At 38.0% G+C, this 16,204-nt stretch overlaps 2 long non-coding RNA genes across 3 annotated transcripts; one reads left to right on the top strand and one right to left on the bottom strand.

Annotated features, from left to right (window-relative positions):
* The first annotated feature begins 2,020 nt into the window (after positions 1–2,020).
* On the top strand, positions 2,021–2,600 carry LOC130591020 (uncharacterized). Its single transcript, XR_008968894.1, has 3 exons — positions 2,021–2,260; positions 2,348–2,458; positions 2,541–2,600. It is a non-coding gene; the product is annotated as an uncharacterized LOC130591020 (long non-coding RNA).
* A 5,169-nt stretch (positions 2,601–7,769) lies between these two features.
* On the bottom strand, positions 7,770–11,044 carry LOC104885122 (uncharacterized). Of its 2 annotated transcripts, XR_788836.3 has the most exons (4): positions 10,791–11,034; positions 10,366–10,613; positions 10,139–10,236; positions 7,770–8,040 (listed from the first exon to the last, which is right to left on the bottom strand). It is a non-coding gene; the product is annotated as an uncharacterized LOC104885122 (long non-coding RNA). The 2 variants fall into 2 exon arrangements; XR_007273372.2 differs by having other exon boundaries at positions 10,139–10,613; positions 10,791–11,044.
* Positions 11,045–16,204: the final 5,160 nt, after the last annotated feature.

Raw genomic sequence — 16,204 nt, 5'->3', positions numbered from 1 at the left:
GCGTACATTTACTTTAGAATCTTAACACTTTAGTTAAATATACTATGTAATATTTACTAATTTGTGAAATGCGTTCTTTGTAGAATCAATTCAATATTCCAAATGATGAAGCGAAGAAGGATTTGTTTCTATCCGCAGTTGCCCAGAGGTTCCGAGACTTCAAGGCCAAGCTAGTGTCGGGGTGGATCACGAAGAGGAGAAAAGTCGGGGGAACAAAGAAGAAGAAGATCTACGAGGGGGAGCAACACCTTCTTCTGAGGCTTCACAGGCACATCATTTGAGGAGCCCTCCAAGCTTCCATATCAGATATGGAGGCATATCACAGCCGAGGAGTGGATGCATTTTGTCAAACAAAAAACAACCCCAGAAGCTGTTGTAAGAATTTTTTACTAGCTAAGATTTAATACTTTTAGATCCAATATTATTGTATAACATCATATCTAACCTTTGTTTATATTTTGTGTTTCAGGATCTCGTGAGAAAATAGCGCGAATGCAAAAGCTAGGAAGCACTATCACCATCTGGTGCTCAGTCGTATGGTCAGGCGAGAGAATCGTGGATGTACAACCATTACCCCACGATTGCGTCGACCACGCATCGGGCACTAGCTCTACGACGACAGTTGCACAGCGGCAACCAGATAGAGCGCTCGATTGGTGGTGTTCCATGCATGGGGTTGATGCAAAGGGACAGAGAGTCATACCTGATCCCCGAACAAAACAGATAGCTAATGCCATTGTAAGTACATATTATAAGTTTTTGATAAGGTTTACATAATAATATAACTTGTGCGCTCACGAGTATTTCTCTCTTATCCTTATGCAGATTGGCTTGAAGGAAAAGGAGGCAACTGGTGAGTTCACTCCTAGAGGACAAGTTGATGCCTTACACGAGACTCTAGGACGGGACCAGTATGGACGTGTGAGGGGCGTAGGAGGTGTCCGCCTCGGGGTGAGAAAGGTGTATGGTGATCAATACACCTCTACGTCAAGATCCAGTGCCTCTAGTGTCAATTCAGCAGCTCCATAGATGTGGAGGCTATGAAAGCCCACTTCGGGAGGAGCTAGAGCGGAGATGACTCAGAATTTCAACGCCATTTTGGCGCAGATGGGCTTACCACTTTTGGTGCTTTCCGCAGGGCGGTGTTCCTGCGCAGCCTGTTCCTACGCAGCCTCATCCATATCCGGAGTTCACGGTAATCATTTAATATCACAACTATTGTTCTTAAATATGTTGTTTCATAGACTAACTATGAATAGAGTTTTTTTTAAAGGAAGAGACACCATGTGAGCTACTAAATCAAGGAGATGGTCATGGTAGTTTCATTATCGTGGCTTATGGATCTGTACAGCCCCCTAGGGACCGGGTACGATTGCACAACCAGCAGTCGCTGATATTCACTATGTGGTCAGCGTTTCAGACATTGTGCCGGTTTCGAAGCATTTCCTCTTCCGCTGCCGAATGCAGGAGTTGGTGTACAGTTATTGTCTGATGCCCTTGGCAGTTATATTCTATGGCGCGTGCATTGGTGCGGTTATCAGATCAGGTACAATGTCTAACATAAGTTATATACATATATGTTTTCTTTTATAGTTCCTATATATGATTGTCAGTAATATCTTTTAATTTAACTAATTACTAGGGTTCGGGGAAGGCCGACAGGAAGGGAAAGAAGGTAGCTTCACCTCAGGGAGGCCGACGTGCCCAAGTAAATGTTTCTACGGCAAAGTCTCCACTCATTACGGATATGGAGGTGGTGAAGGCCTTACTCAACCGTGCTTCTGGCTACATGAGTGCGTTAGCGATGCAGACGATGAAGCAATGATTGAGATTAAGTTGTCGGACCACCAATTCCACTACATTGAGGAAACATCGACCTTATTTCTAAGGTTGATATTAAAGAATTCTTACTTGGGGACGAGTTGAATGTTTCCATGATACAAACATTCATGAGGTAATACTTTATTAGTATATTTAAATTAATAAATATACATATATGCCTTAATTAAGTAGTATTCAATCCAACTAATAATAACTTCTATAATAAGTAAGTTTTATTTTTATCAATATGAATTCTCAGGCTATTATACAATGATTTGAGGCGATCTAGTCAGCCAATGTTTGGTTGGTTATGTCCAAGCTTTGTACGAGACGACAGTTGCGTACAAAACGAAGAGGAGGTGAAAGCATATCTCAAGGATTCTTTGAACGCATGTTCTCGTATTGGATATAAGATCATTCTTCTTCCTTACATTGAATCGTATGCTTCTTAAACTCACTTTTTAATTAATTAAATTGACCTACTATTAGTTGTTCTACGATAAGAATAACATTTTTATTGTTGTAGGAACCATTGGACACTGATTGCAATATGTTTGTCACGTAACGAAGTCTACCACTTTGATTCTTTGCGTAAAGGAACAATACGGTCCTTACTAGTCAAATCATTGTTAAATAGGTAGCCTAATCGAAACTATATGCACACTTAGCTTATTAAATATTAAATGTACATCTAATCTTATAATAATCTATTGATGTAGTGTGATGAAGAAGCGTATGCATCTGGACTTCGACAAGGAAAACCTCCTGTTTGGTATTTAGTCGAGGTAGCATGAGTAATTTTTTGCATCCAAAACATAGAAACACATAATACACATCTAACATGTCATTTATTGCATCTTTGGTGAATTTTAGTGTCCGGTACAAGAAGGTGGACGTGCGTGTGGGTATTACGTCATGAGGTTCATGCTCGATATCGTCAACTATTGCAAAGATGTTGGTGATCTTCGAAAGGTATGTAACTTTTAGGTTTCCAATTGTTGTTTGTTGCATTTCCGGCCTATTTTGCCTTTTAGCCTCAAAATGTAGTTATGAAGTGATTTAACCTCAAATTCTTTTGAACATGATTATATTAGGCATAATATAACTAGTATGTAGATTCTTAGGCTTGCATATGTTGTTGGTTGCATTTCGGGAACGAAAAGGCCATTTCCGGCTTATTTTGGCCTATTTTGGCGTTTTCGCTCCCAAAATGTACTTATGAAGTGATTTAACCCCAAATTCTCTTTGAACATGATTATATGAGGCATAATATAACTAGTATGTGATTCTTAGGCTTGCATTTGTTGTTGGTTGCATTTGGGAACGAAAAGGTCATTTCGGCCTATTTTGGCCTTTTCGCTCCCAAAATGTACTTATGAAGTGATTTAACCCCAAATTCTCTTTGAACATGATTATATGAGGCATAATATAACTAGTATGTAGATTCTTAGGCTTGCATATGTTGTTGGTTGCATTTCGGGAACGAAAAGGCCATTTCCGGCTTATTTTGGCCTATTTTGGCCTTTTGCTCCCAAAATGTACTTATGAAGTGATTTAACCCCAAATTCTCTTTGAACATGATTATATGAGGCATAATATAACTAGTATGTGGATTCTTAGGCTTGCATTTGTTGTTGGTTGCATTTTGGAACGAAAAGGCCATTTCGGCCTATTTTGGCCTTTTCGCTCCCAAAATGTACTTATGAAGTGATTTAACCCCAAATTCTCTTTGAACATGATTATGAGATATATTATAACTAGTGTGTAGACTTTTAGGCTTGCATTTGATTTTGATTGAATTTCGGGAAGGTATATGTCATTTTTAGAAGTACTAACTACGGTAAAATGATGAATTCTTATATACGTGTTTATTCCTTGGTTGTTTTGCAAGGTTTATGCGAATTCCACACCACGTTTGAGGAACTTCACCAAAGAAGAAATTGATGAAGTTCAAGATAATTTGGCATCCCACATTACCGATGATTGCATAGGATGAGATTTAGCTCGAATGTACTAGTTCATTCTATCAATCCTATGTACACTTTTTACATTATTTAAATATATTTGAAGTTAATTATTACCTTTCTCCACTTGTCATATATTATCGTATTGCAATTTACCTTTTTTTTGTCCAAGGGAGGTTTTAGGTAGGGCTGGGGTGGTGGGGGCTGCTGGGGTGGGGCAGTGGGGGCTGGGAAGGGGACAGTGGGGTGGGGGCAGTGGGGTGGGGCAGTGGGGGGGCTGTGCATGGGGGTGGGGGGGCTGTGCATGGGGGTGGGGGCTGTGCATGGGGGTGGGGGGGCTGTGCATGGGGGTGGGGGGGTTGTGCATGGGGCAGTGGAACATTGAGGGTGGGCAGGGGTAGGTGTGAGGGTGTGGGAGTGAGTGTGGTAGGGCAGTGGGTGAGTGAGGGTGGGCAGGGGTGGGTGTGAGGGTGGTGGGGGCTGCAGGATGCTGCTGTGATGCATATGCAGGATGCTGCTGTGCTGCAAAAAAAAAAAAAAATGATCAGTGAAGGGCTGCGCTAGTTGGAACTAGCGCAACCCTTCTACTAAAGAAGCGTTGCGCTAGTGTAGAAGGCGCAGCCCTTCTAGCTTAGAAGGGCTGCGCTTTTGACTTAAAAGCGCAACCCTTCTAAGCTTGAAGGGCTGCGCCTTTTACAAAAAAGCGCAGCCCTTCCTAGTGAAGGGCTGCGCTTGTCTAGCGCAACCCTACTTGAATAGTGAAGGGCTGCTGTCAAAAAGCGCAGCCCTACATGACATTTTCAGCGCAGCCCTTCTACTTTTTTCCACTAGTGATTTTTCCTTAAATAAAACGGTTACCTATAATGTAGGCATAATTTACTCAACTGACATAACTGTACCGTTGTAATGCTCCATCCTAAGTCTAGTTCCTTTTAATAGTTAGTTCCTTTAACTTAGATTAATAGACTACCACGTCTGTTCCTTTAGAGAGGAACAGACAGACAATCTTTAACAATACTCATTATACGTATTATAAATCTAGCCTTTTTATTTTCCAAAAACTAAAAAGATAAAATTAAATTAATTAAAATCAGATTCCTAAAGAAACCGATTTTATTAAACCTATTTTATTTAAAACTTATCTTTTATTTTAAAACTAAAACTTATCCTAAAACAACTAACGCATATTATTTATAAATATTTAACCACGTAGAGATTTATTAAGAAATAAACTCTAAATAAATTCTTATAGATTAAGATAATAATATGCATCAGATTTATTGACTCTTAAATACTTTTGACTCTAAGTTCCACGAGTTCCTTTGACCTTACGAGTTCCTTTAGACCTTGTTCCATTACCTTTCATGTTTCCATATACTTACATGAATCCTAGAAAATAAACTCATATTTTCTGCCTTCATGCTCCATGCTGCTCCAACTCAAGAACTCAAGAACCTTTGGAACTTCGGTGTGCTAGTTCCTTTAAGAAACTTCGCACTCATAGTTCCTGCTAAGGAACTTCTTGTTTCAACTTTGAAACGCTATATTGCTGCTCCCACTCAGGAACTGCTCCTGAACTTCATATTCAATGTTCCTCATAGGATGTACCTAGGAACCGCTCATTTGTGTTCCTTATAGGAACTCTTTTAGGAACTTCACTTGTTGGAAACCTTCATGATGTATATTCAACCTTTGATGACTTGTTTCATGTTAATGTAATATGCACATCTCAAACACACATGTTAGTTAGATAATCATCATTTGTTTACAATCATCAAAATACTACATGACTCAACAAAGGAACAACCACCACAAGGAATAAATCTAAGGGTTTTGAATGTATAAAGGCAAAGCCACCAACAATCAAGAGAATTTGTATCAAACACTCAAGTTTAAACTTACAAAATTTTATTGATCACTATGTATCAAATACGAACTACATAAACTCTATTTATACTAGTTTAAACATGCTAATCCTAGTAGGAAACGAATACACTAACCCTAGTAGGAAACATAAATACGAACCCTAATAGGCTTAGGACAAATCCCTAAGTCCTAGACTCCTTCAATCATGTAAAATCCATCGTTTTAAGAACGTAGGCAAAACCATGATTCCTAATACAAATAGAACTAGGAAAGCAATAAAGATATGAGTTCTAATAGAACTAGAACCCTCATAGACATGTGCACATCACACACATATTCCACGCCACCTAAGTTGGTTAGCAAGCATGCTACCACCTTAGTAGTCATCCCCATGAAGAGTCCTCCATGTACATCAATTGAGCCAAGGTTTACGGACACATTTTTATGTACAAGAGCTAGTAAACTTGCATCAACTACTCCTGTATCATCCTCCACTTCTTTAGAAACAATTGACCCAATTGAGGCATCTCATCATCATGGACATATGGAGCCAAATCCCACACATTCACAGTGGCACTCACATTGTAGTCTCCAGGTAAGTCAAGCTTAAAGGCATTGTCATTAACCTTCTCTACAATCTTGAAAGGACCATCTGAACGTGGCATTAGCTTATTCATTCGAAGGCCTGGGAATCCTTCCTTCCTTAGGTGCAACCAAACCAAATCACCAACCTTGAACATGTGTTGTACTCGATTCTTCTTAGCTAGTTGTTGATACTTGGTGTTCACCTTCTCAATTCTGGCCTTTACTTGTGCACGAAGCTTTAACATTGCGTGTGCCTTCTCCTTAGCATCCACATGATACACTTCATCATTAGGGAAGGGAATAAGATCAATAGGCACCCTAGGGTTAGTACCATAAACAACCGCAAAAGGAGAACATCTTGTGGCATAAGTAGGTGACCTATTATAAGCAAACTCAGCATATGTAAGCTTCACATCCCAATCCTTGGTACTCTTGCTTACCAATCCTCTAAGTAAGGCCCCTAAAGTTCTATTAGTTACTTCAGTTTTCCCATCAGTCTGAGGATGGTGTGATGTACTAAAACACAACTTTGTACCAAGGAGCTTCCATAGTGTCTTCCAAAAGTAGCTCATGAATTTAGTATCCCTATCACTCACAATAGTTTTAGGAACACCATGTAGTCGAATAATATCCTTAAAATACAAATCAACTACCTTTGAAGCATCATAAGGAACAAAATGTGCCATCTTAGAGAACCTATCAATGACCACCATGATTGCATCCTTGCCCCTTTGTGTTCGAGGCAATCGCACAATAAAGTCCATAGCCACATCTTCCCAAGGACCATTTGAAATAGGTAGAGGAGTGTACAAACCTTGGTGAAAAGTGCTCTTGGCTTTTTGACATGTAGCACACCTCGAGATAACCCCTTGAACATCACCTTGCCTCTTTGGCCAATAAAAGTGCTCCTGTAGAATAGCCAAAGTCTTGTTCATTCTAAAGTGACCAGCTAGACTCCCACCATGAGCCTCCCTCACCAAAAGCTCACGAATAGAACAAGTAGGAATACATACACTACTAGAAAAAGAGTGTTTTCTCAACGCTTTTCCTCAATATTCTAGACGGAAAAATGCGTTGAGAAATTGATTCTCAACGCTTTGTAAAAGCGTCGAGATTTTAGGCGTGGAGAATTCTCGACGCTTTTTGCGTTGAGATTCTCAACGCAGAGATGCGTCCAGTATGACTTGTGACGCGTTTTTGTGTTGAGTTTCTCAACGCTTTTCAGCGTCTTGAATATATGCGTGACGTTGTTTTGTGTTGGGTTTCTCAACGTTTTTTGCGTCGCGCAATATGCTCTAGACACATTCCAGTGTCAAGATTATTTTACCTCCACAAATAAATTTTTAGAGCCAAAAGAACTCTTAACACGAAAAAGTGTCGAGATTTTAGCCTAGAAAAAATATCTACAACAGTAAAGTGCATGAGTTTATAATCAGTATTAATTAGAATAATAACAATAATAATAGTAGTAGCCACTATTTAATTGGATATGGATCAAATATAGTATATTATTATAATTAAGCGATTTTTCAATAAAAAAGTAATTAGGTAGAAATGACTAATATATAATAATGTTAATGATTAAATACACACTAAAATATTCTGTTCGATCACAAATAAAATAAGTCAATTAGATAATATCTACTATCAACTTATTCAAACCTTACAAAAAAAAAAAAAAAAAAAAACATAACAAAAGAAATATATATTTTACAAGGCCGTTTCAAATCATTAATAGCTTTATGAGTTGAACTAATTCATTTCATGGATCCTTGCCTTCTTTTCCTTCACCATCATCTTGAACCTTGAAAAAAAAAACAAAGAATAATGACATAAGTAATCTTAATTATATAAAGTGATACTATAGTTCTCGTTAATCTAAAATTTAGGCAGACACATAAATAAACAATTACCAAAGACTATGAATAGCATAATACAACACTCACAAGCACCAGGAATACACAAGGGGTAAAAGTTTATGTAAAATTTTAAACAGAAAATTTTACCCGTGACACCTACAGACTCAACTACTAGCGAAATTTCTACAATTAAACACTTATAAATCAATAACAAAAGACTACAAGAATGTCAGCTTAAAAGAGATCAAACAACAGTGACTCAGTTAGAGCTAATATTTGGAGCCCATGTCACGGGGTGTTCTAAAATATTTTTATCACCAAAAATACAATTTCCTTCTTGGGTATGTGAAAAAATGTGTTGTCAAACCTTAGAATAATCAATTTGAATATGACAACATTTACCAACTAAATGAAATCTATATAGAAGCTTAACTTTACTGCTTATGACATGTAGAATTAGAGTGATTACTATGCAAACAAGAGCCAATCCTTGAACAATATTTTCATAATATAAAGAAGCGTAACACCACAAAATCTGCCAAAGAAAATGTGAAACCATGAAGAAGTGGGATAAAGGTGACTTTAGTATTCATGACTTTAGTATTCAAGCAGTCATCTAGAATAAAGCTCAAGGAAACCTGCCGTGAGGGCATTTAAGCCATTTTAGCAGGTCACTTTTTATGATGACTGTTTTGGGAAGCCATTGTAATTCAAACAAGCTGCAATTCTCAAATTTCAAGTATCATAATAAGGGGAGGATGTCAGATATCATGTGCTGTGTATAAGCTTCCCAATCATGATATTCAGTCATGCAGTTGGACTATTTACCTGGAATTTCTAAGCATCCAAAAATAGACTAGAATATACCTGAAACCACAGTGTGCTGACTTAAGACAAATCCTGAGAACATCTAAGGCCATTTTATAAAGATGGAAATAAATTTTAAAAGAAACACTAGCAATTTAGACCCTGGAGAATGTAAAGGTGTGTAACTGAAGAACTTTTAAGGATCACATGCCACAGCCCACAAGATAGAAGAACCCTTTATAAGAAGAACCATGACAAGGATCCAACTTCTCACAGTAAATGGCAATGGTAGGCAAATAGATAGCTTGCAAACTTGCATTGGTATAGCCATTGTCATTCATGTTGCCTCTCGTGGTCTCATCCTGATCATTTAGTTTATTGTCGGTTTTCAGATTATGACCCTTCCAATAATCATTGTCTTCTCTCACAGTGTTATACTGTGCCCTGTTGTTGAAGCTATTAGCCCCACCATAATTAGCATTGTAGCTATCAACATTACCATTGCTATAACCGTTACTGCTAAAGTTTCCAGTGACTTCAGGACCACCATTTTAAGAACTTCCACCAAATGCAGCAGCAACCCCATTATCTCCTCATGGAAGTTTTACAAAGGTGCAGTTTGTTTATGTTTATCACCTTAGTATTTTTCAGGCCCTTAGTGTTTTCTTGCTTCTTTTTAGAATCATCCCTAACTTACTGAGCAGCAAACAAGGGCCATAAACTAGTTTATATTTATATAAAGAACTATGAATAACTATAAACTAAACAAAAAACAAGGGTCCCCCTAGAAATAGGAAAACAGACTAAATGTCAGGACAAGTTTTTTTGCCAATAAAAGTACCCAAGAAAAAAAAACGAGAAGATGAAGATTGAACAGATACATCACGAATTTTCAGTAGTACTGTTTTCTGTTTGGTGTATTTCTGGGCATAAAAAGAATGTCCCCCTAAAACAACCCTGCCAAGTAATACCATACTAATCTATGAATATTAGAAGTTACAACTAAAAAAACTCTCACCTTCAATTCGCTTTATTTATTTATTAATTTCATTATAAGCAATACAAAATACGAAATATCAAAATGATACAACATATCAGGCTAGACTGCACAAATTATAAAATGCTTTGAATCTTTAAACACATTTACTCTTTGAACAACAAGAAAGAATATATAGTACATATTCTCCAAGGACAAAGAAAGAATATATATAGTTGAAGGTGTTTGTATATACTCACCCAAAGCAGGTTCAGATGCAGCAACCTGTGGTTGTTAATTCCAGTAGCATCTGCTGGGGTTTGAAATCGTTCTTGCTGGATTACACTTGCAGCATCAGCTAGCCCCAAAATTTCAGTACAACAAAAATATAAATAATCTAATTCAATGATAATTTGGATAAATCTAGATTTTTTTGGTTTCATAAACAACAAAAATATAAATAATTTGCTCAAAATAAAGCACCGACCTTTGAGTAATTGCAGATTTAATCAATCGAGTATTCAGTTTAGTTTGAATTCCCGGGATTGCACCGACCTTTGTGTAATTGCAGTTGAATCAATGGAGTACGTAGTGCAGCGCAATTCAGTTTGAATCCCCGTTGTACCGAGCCACCGACCCTTGTGTAATTGCAGTTGAATCAATGGAGTATGTAGCGCAGATAATTTTCTTTTTCAGAAACTCTCCTTCAACGAACAAAGAACTTATAAATTCAACCTAGAAAACGAAAAATAGCATAATGTCACAGAAAGCCATTGAATTTCAACGAAATTCCCAAGAATTACACGAAACAACACTAAAAATTAAGTAAACTTATCTTCGTTTCGGATTAATCTGGAACTTATTTCGTTTCATAAACAACAAAATATGGAGATTTTGCTCAAAAGCACTCACCTTGAGTAATTGGCAGAGAAAATCAATCGAGTATGAATTAGCAGATTGAACCACGATAGATTATGGTTCGTTATTGAGCAGTTTGCTAACAAAAAAAAAAAACAATGTATCCCGCAATATCTCTCGCTCATAGTACTCGTCCAGTATTCCAGTTTCTTTCCACTACTTAGGTGGTTACCGCTTAATACGCGGTTAAAGATACACTAATATATTTCATCAAATATTTGAAAATAGAGTAGTGCATTTAATTCTAGACGCTATATTGTGATGAAAGATATTTCAACACAGAAAAGCGTTGAGAAAATAAATGATTTATTAATTGTATATAACACTTAAGTAAAGTGTTGAGACAATTGTGTTGAAAAACTACTCTATTTCTAGTAGTGATAGTCTTTCCCCTTTGAAAATGAAACAATCATGAAGCACATAAGAACCATGTGATCCTTTGGAGCATGCTTCGAATATTTCCCTAAACTTATCATCTTTTTTGTAATACCCCTTCACCAATTCAAAACCAAGGAGTCTTGAACTCAACACTCCAAGTAGAGAGTGCTTTCTAGACAAAGCATCTGCCACCACATTTGCCTTGCCTTCCTTGTATTTAGAAGATAAATTAAAAGATTGCAAAAACTCAACCCATTTGGTATGTCTAGGGTTTAACTTTTGTTGTCCATGTATATACTTCAATGCCTCATGATCAGAGTGAAGCACAAAGTGACTTGGACGAAGATAGTGACTCCAATGGTCAAGTGCTCGAACTATTGCATAGAATTCTTTATCATATGTAGAGTAATTGAGTTTAGCACCACCCAACTTCTCACTAAAGTATGCAATAAGGCGCTTCTTTTGTATCAACACAGCTCCAATTCCAACTCCACTAGCATCACATTCAACTTCAAAAGGTTGAGTGAAATCTGGAAGTGCAAGAATAGGAGTATTGCACAACAAGTCTTTAATGTTGTCGAAAGCTTGTTGAGCGGCCTTGGTCCATGTGAACTTACCTTGCTTAATACATTCAGTCATAGGGGCCACAATACTACTAAAGTTGCGCATAACCCTTCTATAGAAAGAGGCTAAACCATGAAAGGAACGTACCTCAGAAATAGTGGAAGGAATAGGCTAACTCTTGATTGCTTCTACCTTAGATGGATCAACTGAAATGCCATCTTTGGAGACAATATAGCCCAAGAATGTAACACTAGGAACTAGAAAAATAGCATTTCTCTAGCTTCCCATATAGCTTTTGTTGGCGCAACACTTCAAATACTTCCCGTAGGTGAGTTAGATGTTCCACTACACTCCTGCTATATACCAGTATATCATCAAGGTAAACCACCACACATCTGCCTAAGAAGGGTTTTAACACCTCATTCATCAATCTCATGAAGGTGCTATGTGCATTAGTAAGCCCAAATGGCATGACAAGCCACTCATATAGTCCCATCTTAGTCTTGAATGTTGTTTTCCACTCGTCTCCTTCTCTTATTCTGATTTGATGGTAACCACTCCTCAAATCAATCTTAGAGAAGATAGTAGAACCATGTAACTCATCAAGTAAGTCATCCAATCTAGGAATAGGAAAATGCTACTTAACGGTGATGTTGTTAACAACCCTACTATCAATGCACATGTGCCAAGTACCATCCTTCTTAGGTACCAACAATGTAGGAATGGCACATGGGCTCATGCTTTCACGTACATATCCTCTAGACATCAATTCTTCAATCTGTCTTTGTAGTTCTTGTATCTCCTGAGGAATGCATCTATAAGCAGCTTTGTTAGGCAAAGAGGCACCTGGAACTAAGTCAATTTGATGCTCAACGCCTCGAATTCGTGGTAATCCTGGAGGTAAGTCTTGAGGGAACACATCACTATACTCATCAAGGACATGCTCAAGGTGTTTAGGCACCTTGTATTCTTGTTGCTCCCCTTCTACTTCACGTGCCATTAGGAGATACCCTTCATTTACTTCCTCCAACTCCTTCTCAATCTCTTTAGCACTCACCAATAATGAGCCTTTCTTTGAAGGAGTGGAATACAAAGGTTTCTAGGCTGTTTTCTTACCTCCCACAGTAGCAATGCACACGTTAGAACGCCCATCATACTTCACAAAACGATCATATTGCCATGGTCTTCCCAAGAGGATATGACAAGCATCCATGTTGCACACATCACATAAAAATCATCCTCCTTGAACTTGCCAATTTCGAACAAAATTAAGGCTTGGTTGGTTACTTTGATGCCATTATCATGACTAAACCAATTTAGCTTGTAGGGGCGTGGGTGATTAGAAGTAGGCCAATGTAGTTTATCAATAAGAGTGGTAGATACAACATTAGCACAACTACCATTGTCAATGATTAAATCACATACCCTTTGCTTCACTAGGCAAAGAGTGAAGAAGATCTTGTCCCTTTGAGTGTGGTCCAAAGGGGTTGGTTGTGTATGGAGCATGCGCCTCATAATGAGTTGTTGTCCCTCATACACTGGCTCTTCCTCTGAGTCTACCTCATATGCAGCCTCTTCTTCATGCTCTTTCTCCCTATCATGCTCCTCTTCTTCAAAGCTTCCCTTAGCATAATCAGCATCAATCACTAGTAGAATAAATGCTTATTGCTGCGGTCAAAAAGTGGCCTATTGCGGCGGTTTTAGCCGCACAACAATTAAGGGGGCAGCAATAGGTAATTAATATATTGCTGCGGTTTTAAACTGCAGCAATATCTGAACATATTGCTGCAGTTTCTAGGCAAAACCGCAGCAATAAATTTATTTTTTATTTAAAAAGTACAACCTATTGCTGCAGTTTCTATGTGAAAACCGCAGCAATAGGTCATGGTAAAGGCAAAAAATAAATTTTTTTTTTTGGACATTTGTTAATTAAATTTGAAATATTAAATATGCAACTAACCCATCCACTATCCACCAAATTTGCACACAAACTCAAGATAAAATGACATGAATCTCATATATATATATATATATATATATATATATATATAAAGATAAAAACTAATTACAGAAATAATACAAAAGATCCAAAAAGTAAAATAAAAAAGCAACTATTACAACTTGACTAATTACAAATATTATAATAAAACAAAACATATATTAAAAAATAAACAAAACTGATATAAAAAACGAAAAAATCAAAAAAAAATCCCAAAACAAAAAAATTCTACCTACAAAATCTAAACTTTAACTCTGAAATTTAAGTGAAAAAAAAAAAAAAGAAGTTATCGCAGGGAACAAATGTCGTCCAAAACCGTCGTGCGTCCAAATCTGAAAATCGTCGTCACCGGCAACCAACCGTCGTTGACAATCGCACCAACAAAATCGCCGGCAACCAATGTTGATAATCGTCCAGATCTGAAAACCCAACCAAAATTGAGAAAACTCGAAAACAAAAATGAAAAAATGAAACTCGCGCCGGAGTTGAAGAGGGAGACAACGAAAACCTCATCGGAAAACCTCGCGCGAAGGAGAGATAGAGCAGAGGAGTGAAGGACTGAATCACCGGAAAACGAAAACCTCACCGGAGATGAAGAGGTGCGAATGAGAGTGAGAGCGCGAAGGAGTTTCAGCGTACATCCAGATCTGAAAATCCGCAAAGGAGATGAAGAGGGTTTAGAGGGGAAGGGAACATGAGAGTGGAGAGTGAGGGAGATGGAGAGGCGTGAAAGAAATGAGAGGGAGAGGTATGAGGGTGAACTGATGAGAGGGAAAGGAGTGAAATGAGGCTGAAACCCTAAGTTAACTCTTTTTTATATTAATTTAAAAGCCTATTGCTGCAGTTTTTGTTAGGAACCGCAACAATACGTCTAAATAATATTTTTTTATATTATTTTAATTGCTGTGGTTTTTGACAGAAACAGCAACAATATGTTTGATCAAATGATAAAAAAATTTTTCTCTAAAACCATATTATTGCGGTTTTCCGCGAAAACCGCAGCAATATGGTTATTTATATTTTTCTTTTTATTTTTACGTGATATATTGCTGCGTATGGGTAAAACCGCAGCAATATCACCGCAGCAATAAACAATTATTCAACTAGTGAATCTCTTGGATGTCCCTTAATGTCATAACTCTATTATTAGGGCAATCCTTCAATATGTGGCCATAGCCTTTGCACTTGAAGCAAATACGCCTATCTTCTGTGGCTAAGGGTGTAGAAGACTTCCCTTTATCCCCTTTAAACTTGTCGAATCTAGTAGAGGAAGTGGAGCTACTTCCTTCATCCTTCTTGGCGCCACCACTTGGTTTGTCTCCTTGCTTCACAAAAGGCTTAAAGGTGGAGGATTTCTTGGCCTTAACATACTTCTCAGCCCTCACGGCCACTTGCACCACCTCTTCAAAACTCTAATAGGGATGAAGATCAACCTTCTTGGCTAACTTCTTGTCCAAACCAGCTATGAAACGAGCAATCTTATGCTCGGACTTTTCATCCACACCACACAACATGTTGATCCTCTCAAACTCCACCACATACTCCTCAACACTTAGTGAGTGTTGTTGTAAAACTTGAAGCTTGCGGAACATATCTTGTGTCAAATCAGAAGGGAGGAAGTGCTTCTTCATTCTAGTCTTCAACTTCTCCCATGAACATAGGCTAGGTTTGCCATCCTTGCGCCTCTTGTTCCTCAAATTTTCGTACCATAGGCTAGCATACCCTGTAAGTTTAAGGATAGCCACCTTGAACCTCTTAGCATCATCATAGTCTTTGTAATCAAAGACTCTTTCCATCCTTTGCAACCATTCTAGAAACTTTTCGGGCTTCATGGCGCCATCAAATTCAGGTAGGTCGAGTCTTAGGCCTCGATCATCCTCTCTTGGTGGTTGTCTATGCCTTGGATGATTAGCCTCCTCATCATAAATAGCTTCATGGTTGCTAGTACGTGCATTCCTAACATGACTAGGAGAGTTTGTACGCCTATTGTCATGCATGCCATGTTGCATCATGCGCATCACTTCATCCATGCGTGTGGTTAGGTCTTCAAGCTACCTATCCCTACGCAAGTTTTGGTCTTGATCAAAGGTTAGCCCTCTAGGGACTCTCCCTTCTCCACCCTCTCTCCCACCTTGATCGTTGTCCATGCTACAGCCAATCAGAATTTGGCTTGGACGAGCAAAAACTTGGGCTCCAAGTAATGAAGAACAATGTGTGTTTGATCGAGTTCATGTTTTTGTGGATCTTGGATGTTTTTCTTTCACCACTTGACAACTAATAATGATGTCCTTCGATGAAACTTTGTGAAAATTCAAGAATCTTTGAAAAAATATTTGATCTTTAAGTGTTTCTTGAAAATCAAACTACTCCCCCTTAAAGGAAAAAAATTTCGAGCAATAGTATGAACTTGGATGAATGCTCGAATCCCTTCAATGGATGTCACCAAAGCTCTTCATACCAGATGATG

This window comes from Beta vulgaris, chromosome 4 (genome assembly GCF_026745355.1).
Source record: "Beta vulgaris subsp. vulgaris cultivar EL10 chromosome 4, EL10.2, whole genome shotgun sequence".
NCBI classification, from domain to species: Eukaryota; Viridiplantae; Streptophyta; class Magnoliopsida; order Caryophyllales; family Amaranthaceae; genus Beta; species Beta vulgaris.
Note: the sequence above shows the minus strand (reverse complement) of the source record. Positions and strands in the feature narration are given on the sequence as shown.